Source organism: Cupressus sempervirens, chromosome 7, assembly GCF_028749045.1.
Source record: "Cupressus sempervirens isolate cs-2001-9-10 chromosome 7, ASM2874904v1, whole genome shotgun sequence".
NCBI lineage: Eukaryota > Viridiplantae > Streptophyta > Pinopsida > Cupressales > Cupressaceae > Cupressus > Cupressus sempervirens.
Genome location: NC_143124.1, coordinates 381,092,521 through 381,107,774, shown reverse-complemented (window position 1 = coordinate 381,107,774; position 15,254 = coordinate 381,092,521).

The following is a 15,254-nucleotide window of genomic DNA, read 5'->3' as shown; positions in this document are numbered from 1 at the left end:
GTCGACACATATTCTTATCTCACCATTCTTCTTCCTGACTGGGATGATATTGGCTACCTATGTTGAATGGTGTATAGGATAGATAATCCTCACTTTAAGCATTTTATCAACTTCATTGAATATAGGATTAGCTACCTTGGGATTGAATTGCCTCTATTTTTTCCAGAAGGGAGTTGAACTAGGTTTCAGTGGAATTTGATGTTTAAATTTTCCATTCATGAATTCCTTCAAATCTTCATAACCCCATGCAAAAAAATCTTGGTAAGTCTTTAGCAAATTCATTAATTGTTCTTTATCTTCTGATGTCAAATTTCTCCCTATTAGGACCATCTTGGGATTTTCTTCAGAACTAATGTTCATCTTATCATAACCCAAAGAATTAGAAGATTTAGTATCTTCAACTTTCTCTTTCCTTTTATCTTCTTTATCTTCTTTCAACTTTCTCTTTCCTTTTATAATATGTTATAATCTCAAAATATTATAAGTCGATATTTCAACATTTTAGAAACCCTCAAAAAATGAAAAAAAATAGTAAATCATATCAATAAAATTTAAAAATTATATTATCTCTAGAGGAGAGAATCCTCTTCATGAATATATATATATTTTTCAAGAAGGTATAGATTTGATAGAGAAGTTTTGATGGGAGGAAAAAGCTGGTGGGTTCTAATAAGGTCAAACTTGAGTACTTATAACAAAGAAAATATACACCAAAAATAATTATTTCTTTTTTTGTTCACTAGCTATACGTCATCTATAAGATATTTTCAAATCAAAACAAAAAAAATGATTTGCATATACTTGTTTGACAGGAACTACACCCTATATTTTTTATAGTTAAAAAAGGGACTTATAAATAAAATAAAATGAATAAATTCTTACTCAAAAAAATTATAAAAATTATAGGCATAAAATTCATCCAATTCTACACATTTCATCAATTTACATCATCTTCATATTTTAAACACAAATACCATTTTTTTTGTCATTAATATTGAACTGTCACATTTTGATAGCTTGTTTCGTTATAAATGGTGACACATGTTTGTGCTTTTACCCAAGCATCAAAATGTTCAATCTCATCCCACACTCTATTTCTATATGCCTTCAATTTGGCATTCTTTGTTTGATATTGTCTTCGTACCTGATTGACAACTAATTTTGCATCTCCTAATACCTTGAGTTGTTTGATTCCTTTTTCTCTTGCATACTCGAGATCAAGTAGAAGAGCTTCATATTTTGCGGTATTATTAGTAGTTTCAAAAGCCAACTTATAAGCTTTTAGGAATTTCTCTCCTTTTGGTGATATTAACACTATCCCAACACCTGAACCAGAAGAAGAAGAACTTCCATCAAACTCCATTGACCATAATTCACTAGTTATATTAGGCATAAGAAGCTCAACTACATCTTTTTCATTGGATGTCATTATATATGTTCCATGTCTAGTATCAACATACAATATTTCAGCCCTTGGATCATTTGATTTTAGGACTGTATATTTAGCTTTAGGTTCAAGATTGAGTTGAACCTTTTTATCTCCAATTGGGATAAGGGCATGAGACATGTCCATCTTAATTTCACCACCAAGATCTTTACAAAACCTTCTACTCAATAGTATCCCATAACTAGTTGGGATATCAGTGACCAAGATATTCAATTTTAACTTCTTCTTGGGATGTGTTGCAAGTGCTACTTGAGCATCTTTTAATTGGCCAACTAGCAGAACTTGTTTCACCTCCACAGAATATACCTTTCCTAATGGTTTGTTTAATGAGAGACCTATGGCATGGGCCACCTTTGAAGGCATGACATTATCAGATGCACCTGAATCAATGATACAATTTCTTCACTTGCATCCAACTATATAGAGGGAAACATAGAAGGGATTGGGTTTATTTGATAAAGAAGCTACAAAAAATGATTCTTTCTCAATCATGAACCCTTGCAAATTATGTTCCTCTTTCGGAGAAACTCTTGACTCATGGTTGATAGTGATCTTAGGTGAACCTTTGCCTTTACCAACACATTGAATCAATCTTTCTAATTGATGCAGGTTGGCTTTTAGGTAGTCCAACTGAGAAATTTTTACTTTGGTCTTCCTACAATGATCAATAAAATCAAAAGAGTCTTCCACAATGAGAGAAGTTTTACCTTTATCTATCTCCTTGGCTTGTGAAGGCTCTTCCAGAGTATGCTTACGAGATATAATTCTCTTAGCAGTCTCATCAGAAGCTTTCTCCTTCACTTCTTTACTCCACTTCCCTTCTAATCTCTGTCTCCAATTTGGTGTAGCTGCATTACAAGCATGATTATTAACATCTTTAGCTTTCTCATCATTAGATTCATACTCTAGAAAGTTTATGGAGGAGGTACCAGTAGTAGGTTCTGTTACATCTTTAGGAGCCACATATTCTTCTATTTTTTTTGTCGTCAAATGCATTTGCATGAATCTAGCCATCTCGAGATAGTTTACACCATCATGATCTGTCATTAGGTGAAAATCACACATAGTAGTCTATTTACTAGATGATGCAGGATGTTCGATGGCTAATCTTGGTGTTGATTGGGGTAGCCATTTAGTTTGTCTATTTTGTTGATATGGCATATAATTCCTCCTTGGGATATCTTGATATAGAGGCAAAGGATTGTGGGGCAACTGCTTATTAATTTGTAACACATCATCAACCAACTTTTGATATAAAGGATCAGTGGTAGTGACGAGAGCTTGTTGACCTTTCCCTTTTTGTAGGTCACGACTCCATTTTCCTAAACTAAGCAAGTCATCTTCCACCTCGATAGCCAAAGTTTGTGCAGTTGCTAGATTAGGAGGTCTTTCCCTTTGTATTTGAAAGCTTACATAAGAAGGGTGAGCACTGATGAAGAAAGTCATTTGATTTTCTTCAGTGGGTCTTTTGTTGACAAGAATTTGATTTATTGTCTGCTTAAAATGAGCAATGAATTCTCGCATTGGCTCATGAATTTCCTTGTTCATTTGAGTAAACTAGGAAAGGAGCAAATGTTCATCTTTGATAGTTTTAAATCTCCTCTTGAAAGCTTGAATCAAGGTTACCCATGAAGTAATTGATCCAGTTGGTAGCTAACCAAACCATTTAGCCATGGCTTCTGTGAGTGTTTCAACAAAAAGATGAACATAAACATCATGTTGAATTGCAAGAACCCCGCTTGTTATAAAAAATGCACTAATGTGTTGATCAGTGGTAACTTTTCTATCCCAAAAAAATTTAGGAAGAATATTTTGAGAGCCAATGGGCATGTCATGTAATTGGTAACTCCCTAAAGCTAAAGGACTAATAGTATCTCCCCATGGGACTGGTGGCTGCGGTTCTTGATGTGCCATAGTTGGAAGAATGATGTTCAAAGGTTGCAAATTTATAGTTAGAGGTATAATAGTACCTAGCAGAATCAAAGCTTGAAAGGTCGTAGGAGAAACAATAGCCTTAGGTGGTGAAGATGACCTAATAACAGACTTAACCTTCTTCTTCTTCTTAGGAGTAATTGGCTTGAAATCTAACTTCTAAAGGGCTTCAAAATCTTTGTCTACCAAACCATTTTTTCTATCTACCAGGGTGTATGGTTTGTCAGCCAGCTTAGTGGTTATTATTTATTTTCCCTTGAATGTGACCAAGATTTTTCTTGTTTCACCTTGGGATAACTAATATTCTTTCAATGACTACTACATCCTGACCAATAGGAGCTCTTTGCAAGATTTTCCTGAACTCTTCTTCTTCTTCAAGAACTTGATTTACTTGGTGGTATTGCTGTGCACTTCATCTACACCTCTAGGCTAGGGTGTTCAAGTTTGAAATAATATCCTCCTGGGTGTCTTGGAAACCAAGATTTGGTTGGAGAATAGGAAAAATGTTCTCATTTTGTAGCACCATTGTGCTTCATTACAGGCGACTGTCAATCTTTCCTTGTTCAGTCTTCCCAGTAGAGTCGCCAAAAATCTATTGGTAAATAGATTTGTCATAGTAAGATTTGACCAATAGAGTGTATGTGGCAAACCATTCATAACAATTGGATAGGCCCTTGGTAAGTGACCTTCCTTTGTGTTTAGAGGGGCAGCTCGCTTGTTTGATATAATTTTTAAGGATTTTCAAATAAAGAATCTAACACTTTAAAAATTGAGAGAAAGCCATTCAGAGCGAATGTACCATGTGACCTCACAACTTTCTTGAGTAAAAAGGAAAGATAACAAAGGGGATCAAGAACTATGCTTGAAAATGATCAGTATTACCATACAAATTCATGATTCATAAATATTCGCACAATACCATGAGAATGCTCACTACAACAGCAACAATTTTGATTTTAGAACAAGAAATTAAAAGTGCATCTCATTTCATTTCCTTGCACCAAGAACATAATAGATATTTTCGATTTCAGAGATAAAAACTATACATACTTTCCAAAATTTATCTCTTGATCAAAATTTTGGCATAGTGTTCCCTTATTCTAAAGCTAAAAATTCCCTTTACAAAGCCCAAAGGAGTACTTATATAGACATAGAGGTTAATAACTAATTCTTCATGGTTAATAACCACCTCCAAAATACGTAATTTTGGAGAGGTTAATTAACCTCAATAAAATTAACCTATACAAGGACAAATATTATAAATAAAACTTTTAGCTAGAATTTCTAAGGATGTATACATATCTAATCACTGGTCTTCTAGCTCCTAACTCTATCTATTTGATATGATTGACTTGTCCCAGAAAGACCTATAAGCATCGAGGATGATCATCATTGATTCATAATTCAGGATGAACACATTCTCCATCCTGATTTTGGCTATGAAGTATCTATCCTAAATTTCTTCTGACTCTTGGTGATATGTTGAAATGTTACAATCTCCCAGAGTGACTGCAACCAGGCTGAGTTTCATCATAGTTTCAGTGTTTGATACATGATTCTCTATTTTTGAATGAATTTGGATATTGAAGGAATCAAGAAGAAACTAGAAATCAATATGCTGAAGATCATTTACTGCCGCCCCACCTATGATAGTAGATACTAATACATCTGTGGCTTATTTTTTTAGTTTCTCCTAAGAAGCTATTAGTTTTTCAAACTTAGTGATCCCTTTGCTGATATTTATCATTTTCCAACCAACACTTTTACTCTAGATATGTGTTTGGTTCTCACTTGGATCAGCAATAATCTTCTCAAGAATTAGGATGCTTGTATCTAACTTGGTCATTTCTTTTAATTCATCAGCTACTTTTTGCCAGGTGGATTTCTGTTCCTTGTAGCTTTCTAGCTCTTTAGAAATTTCTTGTATCTATTCAATGGCTTTTCCATATATTTCCTTCACTCCAGTTATGAGTTTTGAAGCATCTTCTATCATCCTATTTATCCAAGCTTCGATCATCATACTATGTGACTTGTGTTTGTTTACTCTTTCAACAATAATATGATCTAAAATGCCATCAGGACCCACTAAAACTAGTGAAGTAACCACTACTTTTGCATTAGAGGAATCGCTAATTGAACTGATATAAGATACCAACATCTAAACTTGCTCCTTTAGATTCTCTTTGGTTCTTTTCTCCTTCTTTTCTCTTTGTAACATTTGAGTAGCAGTCACCTAAAAATTTTGAAAGTCTCTTTCTACAGCAGATGGACCAAGATGAACCTTATCTAGAATGAAATCTAATTCGAATGCTTCATCAACATTCTTTTCAATTATGGGCTTGGCTATTTCTACACATAGATTGCCTAAATTTTTGAACAACTTTCTTCTTCTTCTGAAGACTAGTCTGGAACCATGATTGTGTAGCATTTGAAACTTGCATGTTACATGTTATATTTTCAACAATCATCATTAAATCTTTTGCATTAGATAAATGATTATCTAACTTTGTGATGTCTATCAATGATATCTTAGGAGGAGAGAGACTTGAATGAGGGATTACTACATCATGAGAGGATGTAACAAGAATGTGTGGTTCAACAGCTTGAGGAGTTCCATGATCCTTCATATTAGGCTTATTTCCTTCCTAATTTGATCTAGTAGATTTACATTTCATTTTTGTCCTCCTCTTTTTGACTGTAAACTTAGCTGGCTGATTTAGATCTTCATCTTGATCTAGAACACTTGCATCCAATTGCTACATTTTCTCACCAGAAGTTTCTTTTAATGCCATTCAAGATGATTCTCCTTGATTACCTCTTCTCTCCCTACTTTGGAATTCAGTAGTAGCTTTTTCTATTTTGATTTTACTAACCCAATCTCTTGTTCTTTTAAGGACATAGGTAGTTCTTTCCTTTAGGCTTTTTAGCTCTTGAATTGACCAATCAATAGGAGGAAGATCTAGTAATTCAATTTTCTCATAGTAGAATGGATCGACCAAGGAACCTTCATCATCATCTACACCTATCACATCAATATCCACCTTGAAGTCTATAACCTACCTTACCGTAAGTGACATCCAATCTCTCTTCCTGACTTTGAAATCATTTTCACAATCCTCCCAAAAGTCCTCTAGAGCTAGAAAGTGACCAAGGATAGAATTTAGCTCTAACTCATTAACTACATAGCCTTTACTATCATAAGGGAAACACATAGTATAAGGATGAAAATTTATTGTTGCAATAGATCTTTCTATATTCCTCGCATCTAATGCAGTGTCATAGCTATAATATTTGATGCTAATAGGAAAAGGTATTTTATCTATCCTCCTGTTCCTACAAATTTTATTGATTTGACTAATCTTCCTACACATTTAAATCAGGAGCAATTTATCATCAACAAATCTAGGTAGCATTAAGGGACACCCATCATAGGTAGCTAACCTAATATAAGTGAACTTCGAGAACTGTATGAAGACACTTCCATATTTTTGTACTTTCATTGCTACTTCTGGTGAAATTCTAAGTCCCATGTTTCCTTGGATTTCTCTTACAATCAGCATTGTAAATGCATCATTCACTCTTCTAAAATGGTGCAGGCTATTGTCATACTTTATCTAAGGAAGATGATTATAAATCATAGTCATATCATCATATGTACCTTTCTAGTTAAGCCCTTGCCAACATTTGGTACTTGCAATAGTGTAAAAAAGGTTTGAAGTCATGTAGAAGCAACCGTTTTCCTGATGTTCCATGAGATGTCTATGCAATCAGTCACTGATAATTTCAGCCAAATCAATGTGTTGCTTATCTTCATAGACCATGTTAATAAACAAGAACATCCAACCTTCAAACTGATGTGAATCTCGAAGTCCAACTATCCTTCTTAATAGAGTTACTATGTTTGCTATGTCTTCCTTTAGCAATGATCTGTGGATGGATTTGGCTAGTTGAGATTTCCCTTTCCTTGGTTACAAGAGCCATGACTTGGAAATAGTGTTTAAACATTGAGTTTGATTTGCGATAAAATACTCCTTGGTATTTCTTAGATTGATGTTGGCATATTGCACTCTAGTAGGCAATTGGAAAGCAATGGCAATAGAGACAGGATCTAGACAAACAATTACTTTATTATTTGATGAAATAACCTCTCTAGTATTTGGATGATAAGCTTTCATGCACTCTAATACTAGGTCTAGGCACTGTGCTAAAATGGGATGCCCTCTTTCTCAAGCCAAGCCACTTTCCAATATCTTTCAGGCTAAAGGGGCCCTTTCCTCACTCTCGAGAGATGACCAAAAATCTTGAAGGCAGACACTTCCTAAAATGGTATCACCAATGTCTGGAAGCATACTTTTTAAAATAGGAGCATAATCGAGCCTTTGATATTTATACTTCATGGCTTGATTATTAATCTTTTTCTCAAATATGTTGAATGTCTTCAACTCCACACTATACTCTTTATTTCCTACTTCAAAGTGATGAACCAACTATTCTATCAAAAAGATTTGCCAACATTACATTTGACTGAAGATGACCATGTTTTGTATTAAACATTCACAATAATTTTTGTTATCCCCAGCCTATCATTTACTCACAGATCTAGATAACATTCATGATGCTCCAACCTATATGTAGGTTGTTGATTGCCAAAGAAAACATGGATGCTAATCTAAATTTGGATGACTTAATGTTTGGAGGTAAACTCAGTGAAGCTCCTTGAGTTATGGGTCAGGAATGAGCATTTCATTTTTTTGAGCATTTTGTTAACAATCTACATGCTTTGTAAATGTTCTCCACCTTTCTATTTAGGAATTACATCAAACAAGTCAAGTGCAACCTCAAATATTGCTTACATTTTACATAACATGTCTATAGATTTGAAAATGAACCATTAGAATCCTTTTCTATTCAAGGCTATCGTATTTTTGGACAAAGCTACTTCTCTTTTTGATTAGACTCCTATTCATCCACTCTGCAATTGGACAGTAGTTTCTTGTGAATCATATTTGCATTCTATCATTGCCTTCAACTTGTCTAACATCAACTCTCAAGGAACTATCTCTCGTGTCGTAGGAAAGCTATCATCTCTTCAATCAATTGATCTCTCCAACAATGCCATCACTAGTATCATTCCACCTCAACTCGGCCAACTTTGCAATCTATAGATACTCTGGCTATACAAAAAATAGATTACAAGGGACCATTCCACCTACTCTCTCTTCTTGTCAAAGTTTGCATGATTTGCATCTCTCCTTTAACCACCTTCATGGCACCATTCCCACTATACTAGGCATGCTTTCCCATCTTGAGGATCTTTTCCTTCATTGAAAAAATAGTTATCAGGCACTGTTATTTTTATTGATATTCGTAGGTGTCTCTATTTATAGCAATGTATCTTATTCAGTAAGGGGATTCCAAGTCAATGGTGCATACTATTGGCATGAGGCTAGAGTGATGGTGGAATGAGCATACCCACTATGCATGTGAAGAGAACGTGTACTTGGGTTGGCAATAGGGTGAACAAGGTGACATGGGACTACTTGCTAATCCACAAGTTTATTTGTTTCTTTAAAGTGTCTTTACCCTGCTGGCATGGAGAGAATAATGCACTCCTTTATGCATGTTGCAGCACTCTGAAAACCCACTATGAATGCATACAGCCCTAGGTTGAAACTCCAACAAATGTGAAGTATTGACTTTAATAAGTGCTTCAATATTATCTCATTATACGAGGGATCTTAACTTTACTAATACCACATATATTACCCTCAATGCCATGTTTTATACACAAGCTGGTATCTAATGTTCAATAGTAGAAGAACTTAATTCAAGCCTTTAAGAAACTTCCAAATTGTTTATATAATTTCAATTACCTCCCATTGCGCATGGTGGATTATTAGGAAGTTCATTTGATTTTTCTTTATTGATATTGCCAGTTGCTTTTTATTTGCAACATGTATTCCGACTTTTTTTTAAGAAGACTAAATTTTTCTTTGTTTTTTTTAAAACAATAGGGAGCATTCAATGATTTAGAAACTTGCCTTTATTTTCTCATTACTCTCTCCACTTTCTGCACACTTGTTTTATTTCCTGAGACATCCACTTTTCCAAAATTTTAATAACTTTCATCTTCTCATCATGTAGATCTTTAAACCTTTTTTTGTTTTAAAAACCATTCACATATCTGATTTTTCATGGAGAAATTCAAAAGGTTAATAACCATCTCAAAGAGGTTAATGATGATGGAAGGAATACATGATTTTGGAGAGGTTAATTAACCTCCTCCAAAATACATGATTTCAATGTTATCATTAACCTTTTTGAGAGGTTAATGGTGGGAGAGAGAATACATGATTTTTGGGAGGTTAATTAACTTCCTCCAAAATACGTAATTTGAAAGTTATCATTAACCTTTTTGAAAGGTTAATGGTTAGTAATAAACTTGAAAACACATAATTTGGGTCTCTTTATTAACCTGCGATAACTTGGGGGCTCAGAAGCCAGATTTAAAAAATTTCAAGTGCTGAGTAGAGCTGGGAATGAGTTGTAGATATGAAGATTCAAAACTTTACAAAAATTCAGAGATAAAATAACCATTTCAATGATTAAAATGAGGCGTATTTCACAAATAACCATAGGATTAACAAGGTCAAAATTGAAACATTTTGGTAACTGGGTAACAATTCTGAAAGGGTTAGAGATCACTATGGATAGCAATCTTGCGAAACACCAAGGATAGATGTGAAGAAGAAGAAGTGAAATAGGGGAAATAATGCACAAGTTGAGGACTTGGAGGATATGTATGTGAAGAACCAGTTTGGGATTTATGTGTTGAATCTTGAAAGATATTCTTCCAGCTATTGAGAACATCTTTTCACACTTAGGGAGTCTGATGTAGGAGTATCCTAGGGTAGTTGGCCATTCTGCATCTTGAAGGAATTTTTTTAGATTTGTGTGGACCTATTTGGGTCTTGGTTAATTTCTTTTGATGTATGTAATAGGTATATTAAATCTTTTAGGGCATTTGGTATTTAATTTATGTTGGAGGCTGACTTGTGTCTCTACATGTATTTACTGTAAGAGTTTTTTAGTTTGTAGCTTACTAGGCTGACTTGTGGCTTAGTTGGGTATAAGTAGGGGGTATTGTGGAGTTTTTATTCATTAATCATCCATCTTGGAGAAGAGGATGTGGTAGAGGAGAAAATTTTGAGAAGAGCTGGTATTTATGTGTAATGTCCCATTTCTAGCATTCATAGCATGATGTTGTCATTAGCCTATTTCCCCATAGTCTCATAGGCTAACTAGGACATTAAAGGGGCTTAGAGGCCATTTGGCCTAGACAGTTTCAATTGCAGGTCTTTTTGAGGGGTTCTGGGGCAACTTTGGGCATACTTACTATTTATAGTAAGTCATCTTGGACATGGCTAGACATTTAGTCATAGTGATATGTCGATGGTAATTGTTTAAAATCGATAGGAAAACTTATTTATCATTGATAAGATTTGTTATGTATTGATAAAGCCATTTTATAAAGTTAAATTTAAATATTTAACTTTATTAATGCATAGACTATAGTTTGTGGGAAATATTTAAATTAAAAGAGTTCCCTTTATTTTTATAACACATTGGAGACATAAGGTACATAAAGGGAGTTATGTTTTATCCCACATTGAGAAAACGAAGGATTGAGCTCTTGTGAGAACACTATAAAAGAAATGGAAGAGCCTTTTTTTGTATGCTTGGATGAAGATTAATGTTATGTTGCTGGATATCTGATTATCAGGCTGGGAGGACAGAATCCCTCTTTGCTAGCATTCTCTTCGCTGTTGGAAGACACAGTCAGGAGGATCAAGGGTGTTTTCACTTCAAGAAACACACTAGGTTTCATATGGGGCGTTCACATAAAGAAATTTACAAGGGTTTGAGATGCAGACCTGAAGTTAGTTATTGCTATAGTGCCGCATGAATAGTATTTTTCTACACTCGGCATGAATTGTATTTTGCTACAGTACGGCGTGAACAGTGTTGGTATCAAGTTTACTTGTTTTTCTGGCTGATTAGAAGTTTGGAGGGCTGCCGACTACATCTGCAAAATACTACGGCAACTAATTCTAGGTTTCTTCTGTCAAATTTTGATACTTTGCATAATAATTATTGAATACAAGTCTGAATAGTTGTTGTAGCCTTTAAGGTAGCTGTAAGTGCACATCTACATTTAAAAATTACCCTTTATCAGTAGATTGAAAGAGTTTCCAGATTTTTCATATACTGTTGAATGTGTGCCAAGTGTTTGTGAAAATGTTATGATGTGTATTATGTATTTTAATGTCACTTCATAGTTGTTCGTAAATCTACTCATTGGAAAGCAATTTATTAAGGAAATCATCTTTATGAGTTTTCATACAAAGTGTTTGACAATATTCCTTAAGTTAAATTTCTACAAGTCAAAGTTCAAATCAGGGGAGGATAGTACAGTGGTATCAAAGCTATAAGTCCTGCCATCCTGTAGAGGTCTCATAGGAAATTTGGAACTGGCGGATAGAGAGGAAAGTATTTGATGAAATGTCAAAACACTAAAATTAGAGCATTTATGTTTGAGCATGCGACAGGGGCCTTATAATTTCCGCAATACCAGAGCAAGACAAAGTAGGAGTTCAGACCTGCAAAGCAAATAGTCTAGTTCATCTGTACAGAGGGGTATAGAATCCAGTCATACAGACACAGCGGAGGTATTCTTTGATCAAGATAGCAATATGGGTGACCGAGATGACAGGAATACAAGATTAGGTGGAGGCGGGAATGCTGGTCCAGAGCTTGGAGAGGAAAGATTCTTACAGTTATTAGAGACCTTGGTACAGGGTCAGTGAGTAGCAGAACAAAGGGCACAGGAACAGAATCAGAGATTGGATCTTATGATGTAGATGATGGCTCGTCAAATGGGGTTGAATGCTAACATGGGTGGAGGAAATAATTAGAATGGTAACAATCAGAACGGAAATGATCAGGATGGGACACATAATGGAGATGAACAAATTGAGAACAATTTCGGTCATGCACCCCAGCGAGCTAGGACAGTGAGTTCAAGGCCCATGATTCCTACATTTCCTCCTAGAGCTCCAGAGTAGCTCATACCAGAGCCCCAGATTACTGATATACAGGACCAGTTGAGGAGAGATTGGGAAGTCAGAGGGCCAAATTTTACTACTGCAATTACCTTTCGGGAGTATATGGATGTGTGGATGGAACATATGCCACATGAACATGACAGGAACCAGAGCTATGAGCTGCGAAAGAAAGTAGGGAGACTTGAGTTACCATATTATGATGGCTTAGGAAAGTCTCCAGCAAGAGCTTGGGTTCAAAAGCTTGACACATACTTTCAATTGAACCCTATGCCCAAGGAAGAAGCTATTATGTATGGAGCAATTCATCTGGATGGGTTAGCACACGAGTGGTGGCATCATGGTATGGTCACTATGGGACATGCACACATTACCTCATATGTGGAGTTTACAGAGAGGCTAATTGAACATTTTGATAGGAAGGATCCAGAACTCCATTTCAAGGAGTTAGCTTAGCTTAAATAGTGGGGATCATTGGAAACATACATTTCAGAGTTTCAAAAACTTGCAGTGTTAGTAACAGATGTATCTGAACGGAGGATACTAGTTCTATTTATGGATGGATTAGCTGATCCGTTGAGAGGGTGGATTAAAGCTCTCAACCCTCCCACTTTGCAGGAAGCCATTAAGAAAGCTCGTGACATGGATTCCTCTTCATTTTCAAAAAATAAATTCCAGGCAAAGAGTTTCCCTTCAAGGAAAGATAAGGACAGGAAACCTTTTCATAAAGAGGTTCAGCCAGCTAAGGAGGAAAGTAAGAGGTTGGACAATGAGACACTTAATGATCTCAGGAAGAAGAAGCTTTGTTTTCATTGCAGGGAGCCTTGGGATTTGTCACATAAGTGTCCATTGAAAGCAAAAGCTAAGCAGATGGAGTACTTTTCAGCCGAAGAGTTAGTAGATGGAGATTCAGAGAAGTCATCCGAATCAGATGGAGATGATGATAGTTCTTCACAGGAGGAAGCACGTGGTGATAGCACAATAGCTCAGTTGTCAAGTATATAGGAGTCTGTCACTTTCAGAGTTAGGGGAACCTTGGATGGACAGAGAGTTGTGGCACTCATTAATACAGGGGCGACACATAACTTCATTGATGAGAAGTTTGTGACACGCAGAGGGCTATATACAGAGGAGCATAGGGGATTTAAGGTGATGGTTGCCGATGGCTTCAAAATTGAATGTACCAAGAAAATATCCAACTTGCAGCTTCGTTTTGGAGATTATGACATGACAGAACATTTCTTTGTCGTCAACATTGGTGATCAGGATATGGTGCTTGGGATGAACTGGATGAAGTCTCTGGTAGAGTTTACATTTAACCTTGAGAAAATGGAAATGAGGTTTGAGGCAAATGGTAAGAAGATAGACATGATTAGGTGCAATGGGTAGCAGAGTTTAGAGTAATGCCAGAGATGATAGAGCAGCATAAACAAGAGTATCCACCTGATGTACAAAAAATAATATCCAAACATACTAAGGTGTTTGGTGAGATACCTCCAGGGAGACCCCCAGATAGGGGAATCGAGCATGTTATTGAATTAGAGGAAGGGGCTAAGCCAGTTATCATCACACCTTACCGCCATCTGAAGAGATGTAAGGATGAAATAGAAAAGGCAATTAAGGAGCTAATTGACATGGGGCACATATGGCCAAGAAAAAGTCCTTTCGCTTCTTCAGTAGTATTGGTGAAGAAGAAGGATGGTACAATGAGGATGTGCATTGATTATAGGGAGCTAAACAAGAAGACAATCAAGAACCGATACCCTATCCTGCGCATCGATGAGCTTATTGATGAATTGCATGGTGCATGCTACTTCTCCAAGATTTATTTGAGATTTGGCTACCATCAGATATGGGTTAGAGAGGTGGATGTGGAGAAGACAGCTTTTAGATGCCACTATGGACATTTTGAGTTCTTAGTCATGCCCTTTGGGTTGACAAATGCCCCTGCCACTTTCTAGTCTTGTATGAATAGAGTGTTCAGAGATCAGTTGAGGAAGTTTGTGTTGATATTTTTTGATGATATATTGATATACAACCGTACTTGGGAGGAACATTTGAAGCATATTGGTACAGTGCTCAGTATTCTAGAGAGGGAGTCATTATATGCCAAGATGTGTAAATGTGAGTTTGGGATGACAGAGTTGCTCTATCTAGGGCATATTATTAGTGCAGGAAGTGTTCGGGTTGACCCAGACAAGATCAGGGCCATTCTGGATTGGCCACCACCGAGGAACACTTCACAACTCAAGGGATTTCTCGAGCTTTGTGGGTTTTACTGCAGATTTGAGAAGGGATTTTCACAGATAGCAGCACCACTTACAGATTTGACATGGAAAGATAGTTTCAAGTGGTCAGAGGGGGCTCAGGATTGTTTTGATAGGTTTAAGGAGCTAATGAGTACATGTCCTATTTTAGCCATTCCAGATTTCACCAGGCCCTTTGAGCTGTAGTGTGATGCCTCAGGAGAGGGCATAGGAGCTGTTCTCATGCAAGAAAAACATCCCATTTCTTATGAGAGTAGAAAATTACGAGATGTGGAGAGAACCTACAACATCTACGACAAAGAGATGCTAGCAATCATGCATATGCTAGCTAAGTTCAGGCAGTACTTAGAGGGAAGCCGGTTCACAGTAAAAATAGATCATAATAGCTTGAAACATTTCCTTGGAGAGAAGGACCTTAATGACAGCCAACAGAAATGGGTGAGTAAATTATAGGCCTATGATTTCGACATAGCCTATGTCAAAGGG